The sequence below is a fragment of the Trachurus japonicus genome, unplaced genomic scaffold, assembly GCF_045865225.1.
Source record: "Trachurus japonicus isolate A0001 unplaced genomic scaffold, Traja_1.0 AP031104.1".
Lineage (NCBI taxonomy): Eukaryota > Metazoa > Chordata > Actinopteri > Carangiformes > Carangidae > Trachurus > Trachurus japonicus.
Genome location: NW_028221237.1, coordinates 307 through 6,640, shown reverse-complemented (window position 1 = coordinate 6,640; position 6,334 = coordinate 307). Strand labels below are relative to the sequence as shown.

The 6,334-nt window shown below is 43.1% G+C and overlaps 1 long non-coding RNA gene across 2 annotated transcripts; it reads left to right on the top strand.

Annotated features, from left to right (window-relative positions):
* The first annotated feature begins 3,509 nt into the window (after positions 1-3,509).
* LOC146959752 (uncharacterized) lies at positions 3,510-5,900 on the top strand. Of its 2 annotated transcripts, none has more exons than XR_015035598.1 (5): positions 3,510-3,763; positions 4,483-4,540; positions 4,734-4,775; positions 4,894-5,036; positions 5,442-5,900. It is a non-coding gene; the product is annotated as an uncharacterized LOC146959752 (long non-coding RNA). The 2 variants fall into 2 exon arrangements; XR_015035597.1 differs by having other exon boundaries at positions 4,894-5,045.
* Positions 5,901-6,334: the final 434 nt, after the last annotated feature.

Genomic DNA, 6,334 nt, shown 5'->3' with positions numbered 1-6,334 from the left:
TGAGATGGAAGACAATGAGACATATAAGTGCAACACAAAGGAGGGCTGGAAGAAGACAAGGGATTTTTCAATATAAAACAGGAACTCAAACTAAACCAAGGAATACAAGGAGGACATAAGGAATGGAATGAAATGATCTCTGCACCAACAGCATTAGAACTTTGATGTCACGTGAGGTGGAGCCATAGATATACGTAGATGCCGCCTCTGACGCTGCTGCCCATTGGAACGGATCGTCGCCGCCGCCGCCATCTTGAGGGGGAGGTGAATGGGTTTTGTTATGTTTTGTTTTACCTCGTACTGCCGTTCGTGACATGCATGACGTCATCTATGGTTTTTACCATTGGAACTCCCCCTCAAGATGGCGGCCGCGACGACATTCCTGACAAGCCCGAATGCGGCATCTACGTGTATATATCTATGAGGTGGAGCTCAGGCGGTGCCATATCGTGATAGCTCTGTGGAGAAATGGCACTGTGCTAATGCTAATGCTAATGCTACATTACGTTTCCGGTGCAGGCGTGATGTTTGTCGGGTTTGTCTGCAGGTGAGTTAGTGTGAAATGATTCAGATGTGTTTCCAGTCCGCTGTCAACACTGGAGCTGCTGCTCATTAAATACGGTTAGCGTTAGCTTAGCTTTAGTCGCTCCCTATAGGCGTACCTGGAAACCAGTACAATTGAAGGTTGGAGTGAGAGCGCGCGACTGTGAGTGCGACACTTACTGGCCGGGAGGAATTAAACTTGTAGCTAACCTCTTTAAATTAATACAAATAACTTAGACCATTGAATGAGAGGGTGTCCAAACTTTTGACTGCTAGTGTAGTTCTATGGATACAACACAAAAACTCACCAGATGAGTGAAAACAGCCACAATCAAAACCCTAACAAACAATTAGAATGAAGCAGAGATCTCAGCCTTAGAGCAGCCCCTGAGCCGCGGTGCAGGTGCAGCTCTGTGGTTATGTGATGTGGCAGAGCTGAGCTGAGCTTCTCTCCAGGAGTGTCAGCAGCAGTCGTTTGCTAAGCACTGGCATGCCCCGCAGACTAGAGAGAAGTTTAAGACTGAGTCAAATCAATATTGGGCCTGTGTCACTGATTCAGCTATTAGCAGACAAGTTCCCACCAAGACTTCACCCCCGGCCTCCTTTTTTTTTTTTTCCACCCCTCACCACCTCAACAAGCAGCCTGTATCAATAGCTGTCGGCTCCGGCTTGTAACGTTCCCCAAACATTCCTTTGATCTGGGTGGAAAGCGGAATGCTAATCGGGACGACAAAAGAGAAGGGATTCCCGGCGCGAACCGCTACTAACTTTGATGAGACTTCCGCGGCTGCCTCGGAGTGTAGAGTTCAGCAGCAGCAGGAGGAGGAGGAGAAACCGGCGGATGCGTGTTAGCCGGTGAAACCAAAACCAAACCCTGAGTGTGTGCTGGTTTACTGCTCTCCTGCTTGCCCTGGTTTTGCCCAGATGGCACTCTGTTTGTCTCGCCGGTGTCACCCGGCATACGGACGCAATGCGGGGATTATTACAACACAGCTGTCTAATTAACAACGCACACCCGTGTTCACTAGTACCCCCCTCTGTGACTTTGAACCCTTTTTTTGGTACATCTGCTTTTTAAAACCCCCGTGTCATGTACAGTAGCGTCTTATCCTCTAATGTCTCCTCAGTTTGAAGGCTTAGCCTGCTTTTTTTTTTTTTTCAACATGCACTTACATTTGACTACTAATGAAACAAACTTCATCCTCCAATGAAATTGTTCCCCTCTTATCAATCTGCCCTCCTTTCTGTTTTCCCTACCTCCTCCTCCCCATCCCTTGATCCCTCCTCCTTATCTCACCACATTTATTCCAATTCCCCTCTAATCCTCTATTTCCTACCAATTTCCTTCCTTCCGTGCCAGCTTTTCGGCAGATCCTCCTTCCTTTGCTATCTATCATCTTTCCTTCCTGTGAGTCCTGCCTTCATGTCTTATTCACCTCCTAGTCTGTAAAGTGTCTAGTCGAGTCAAGTGTCAGTATGCTACACAGTGTCTGCTGGATTACCATACGCCCCTCCGTCATGCATTCTGATGATCATCCTATCATCCTTTTATCATGAGCATGCCCACTCTATGCAGCCGTTTGATGAATGTGCACCCTTGTTTTTAATTCTTCATGATGTTTTTTTTTGAGAGGAACACATAATGCTTTCATGAAGAACCTCTCCGCACACCATGATCCCCATTTGCACAATTTATTGTGTCTTCCACCTAATCAGTACAATCCCTTTCCCCTCCTTTGTTCAGATGTGCCTGTTTGAGGTATAGCTCTACACCTTTTCATCTTTAGACATGTTTGCACACTGCGTCATCAAGCTCGTCTTTCATTCCCTTAAATATTCTCTTAGTTTCCAGGCCAGCCACTACTCCCTTCAGTCTTCCCATTTTCCCTGCTCATCCTCTAATCATCCTTTCCCCACCAGTCCCCAGCTTTCTTGGCCCCCAGTGTGTGTGTGTGTGTGTGTCTGTATTTACATCTCTGGCATTATGCCAGTTCCCTGGAGTTGCGTCTTGGCTGTGAGGGTCTCTGCGGTCAGCCGATCAAACATCCCACAGGTCAAGAGTGAGGAATGATATTGGTGTAACACACGATCATCATGCTGGGCCATGTCCCCCCGGGCCACTACTGCTCTCATTTAGCAAGTGCGTGTCTGTGTGTGCGCGTGTGTGTGTGTGGATGCCAAATAGAAAATGCATGCTGATTTGATTGTGCCTCTACACCTTTGATGTTAACCACGATAACAAGTGTCAATTACAGGGACTCCTGTTTGGACAAAAGTAGCATGTCAGACGCATTTAAAGTGACGTCAGATTACGACAAGCGGACGGATAATGACATGTCTTTCCTCCTCTGCAGTATTTTTTTTTCCTATTGAGCCTGCTTCCATCAGTGCTAATACAGCAGTCTAATTGTTCCCTGCAAGCTCTGGGTCCTCTCTGCGCTCCAATCCAAAACAATGAGTGGCAGAGTTAAGGGCTAAAAGCAATTTCTAATTGAAGAAGCTGATGTGTTATGTAAGAGGGGACAGTTGGGTAATTGGGATAACATTAGTCGTCAACTCATCTTCAGTGTGTCACGATTTATCATGGAGCCAGCAGGGCCCAAGTCCAGAAAGCAAACCACTTGGCAAGCGCCATTAGACCATATTAAGGAAGATTAAGGCCACCGTTTCAATGCTTGTAACTGAGGGGATGCTCACATTCCCTGGTATTCATTTCTGATGACCGATTTTTTTATTCTGTTTTTTGTGTTGGCAAGAGGGATTAGCCAAATGTTTCTGCTTGGTTTCACTCCTTCCTTCAATCCTGCCATCTCTTATCTTCCCACCCACCCCTCCCTTTTTAAAGCCGAGCCACGATTGGTCACTCCCCCCCCCTTCACAGATGCTACCCAGAGATAGCTGCCCATCCAGGGAACAAGTTGGCTGGTTACACTGTAAATGCAAATAATGACCTGACTAAAGATAAAATAGTGCATTTAACTCAATTCATACAGGTTCTTTAAGTTTACTTTATAACACCGAGTTTTCTGTACTTTTTACCTGCATACTTGTTTATTAAGTTTTACGTACTTGGTTTTTCTGAGTTCGTAGCACAGTTTGTGGTATGAGACTCAAGTAAACAGAGCTGTGTGCTCCAGTGCGCATGCCCACGCAAGCCGATAGAGGCCATGCACAGTACAGCTGGTGCTTTCACGGAAGGATGGATCTAACGTTTACTTCGGTAAGTGTAAAGCTTTTGTTTATAATCTAGTCAATATAATTTAATTTTTGGAATGAGAATTGTTTGAATAAACCAGCTAACAGCCTCCACTCTTCCGAGACCGGTGGCATGTTAGCATTCTTTTTACAGTCTATGGTTAGCATCTATGGTTAGCATGTGTGTCTGCGCGCGTGTTAACAGAGCAGACGTTAGAAAGTTCAAGAGCGAGTCCGAAAAAAAGTGTTGTGACTAAACGGCGTGGTGCGAGCCCCCATGTAGTGTAACATGTCCCCTCTGCTCCTGCACCAGCCCTGTTGTCTGTTAGCTGCTATTTTAGCTGCTAATTTAGCTGTTTTTAAATTAACCAGTTAGCTTAACGGCCGTGGAGGGGGTAGCTCCGGCTCCGCAGTGGGCAGATCATGGCTGTTGCCGGGGCAACGTGGAGCCTCGACGTGCCGCAGCGAGCACGGAAGCCGTGGCTGAATACTTTTCTAAAATATCATGATATCATGGGCGCCACACTCGCGTTGCTGCCTTCCTGTTTGCTCTGGGTGCAAATCCAATGCTAATCAGATATTCCATAGTAACATGACCAGCTAAATAGGAGAGAAAGTTTGGTTTCAGCTGTTATTCAACTATCAAAGGATGATCATGATGATATGAATAATTACAGTATTTTGATCAATGCTGATACCTGGCACTGACTAGTGACTTTACCCTGTTTGTTTTATTTCATGCAGGTGGTACAAGACCCTGGTAAACAAAGCCAACAAATCAACACAGAAGAAAAGAGACAAGGTGGGTACTACTTTCATTTAGAAATTCAAAAATGCTGTCTGTTTTATGGCACTAGTTTGAAAAACATTATTGAAACAATATTAATCAGTTCATCAATAAATCTTTCTTGGATAAGACACAACACATGACTGTTCAAATTGTACTTATTTAATATTTTTTTCACATTTATTTTTTTCTCCATAGCCTATCTTAGGTGGTGTCTCTGGCAGTGAAGTTGGTGGCAGTTTGAAAAGAGGTACGCTCGGTCACCAACACTGTGTTGACTGTGTTATCATATGTGACAGTCAATTGGCATTAAATGACTACCATGGTGGAGTAAACAATCCTTTGGATATGTTTTTTTGTTTCTTAAGGTGTTTGCCGAGTTCTACAGAGTTGCCAGTGAAAACCTCAAAAAAGACCTCTACGAAGCTCTGGACCACCATACTTCTCGTCTCACTGACCTCTTCAAATCCAGAAAAGGAGTTGTCGGCCAATCACTCCTCCCAATACACAAGTAAGTGTTGTAGTGTTCCTGCTACCTCTACTACTACAGTGCAAGTATTTCTTAAAATTCAATGTTGTTACTCGAGCACATGCATACCTGCACCTGGACTTCTAACAGCCACAGTCCAAACACATGTCTTAAAGTTCTCAGGCACCGTGGCTGATTTCAAAATGTGCAGGATTTTTTTTTTTGTTCAAATTTTTATGCTTTTTGTTCAGGCTTTGTGCTGAAATGCGGCTATTTCTTCCTGCTCATAGTCTTTAAAAAGAGCTCTGTCAGACAATATTCAAGAGTGCTAGTTTCTTCTATGTGGTATGATTCTTGTGGACACTTTGATTACAAGAATGAACACACCTAACCGTGGGTAATAACATCCTACCTAAATTTATTTGTGTTCTTTTATTTTGATTGCAGGATTCGGACACTGAGATGACTTCACCCAGGTGCCTGTTGGGGTCATGACTGAGGACACGCCTCCAGTGATTAACAGCATTGCAATCATCCTTGAAGGAAACATTGTCATGGATGAGATTCCCATAACCTCTCAAGCACTTTGTGTTCTGTCTGCGGCATAATATATGCACTCCATCTGGATTAAAGGTATGAAGAACACATTTGACTTCATCCAGAAGATGATGTTGAACCTCGGACAACAAAAACTCAGTCCAAAACTGCAAACATTAAAACATGCTCTTGTGGGCTAGATGTTGTGGCTAGAGATAGCTATACTGGTTGTCTACAGTGTGGTGTGTGAATGAGTACAAGTATAATGGGGCTGAACAGTTAAACAAAACATTATTGAATGTTTTATGCATTTATTTTTACTGAATTGAATATTATATTTTACTTGCATCTTTTAAAAAAAAATGTTTTGATGATGAAACTGTGGCAGAATTATTTTTTTTGTGGAGCTACAGCTCTCCATATTGTGTTCTCCAGAAATAAGAAAATATGTTTGATACACAACACAGTGATAATAATCCCTCTCACAAAAATTATGAATTTATACTTATATGTAAAAGAAAATGTATTGTCAATATATCAGGGAAATGGCACTAATTTATTTGTTTTTATTTATTTATACAGTACAATGTCAAACTTCCCACCCCAGTTGTTCAGCCAAACTTGACCTTTGATGGTCTTTTTCTAGACAAGTTTCAGAAGAACAGCTTGTTGATTGTTGTTATTGTTGTTTACTGAAATAGAAAATAAACTATGGTTTTCATAATGACATTTTGTGTGTTCTTATTTAAGTTAGCTTAACTAAGTTATGTTAAGTGAATTTATTTAAAATGAAGTAGCGCTCA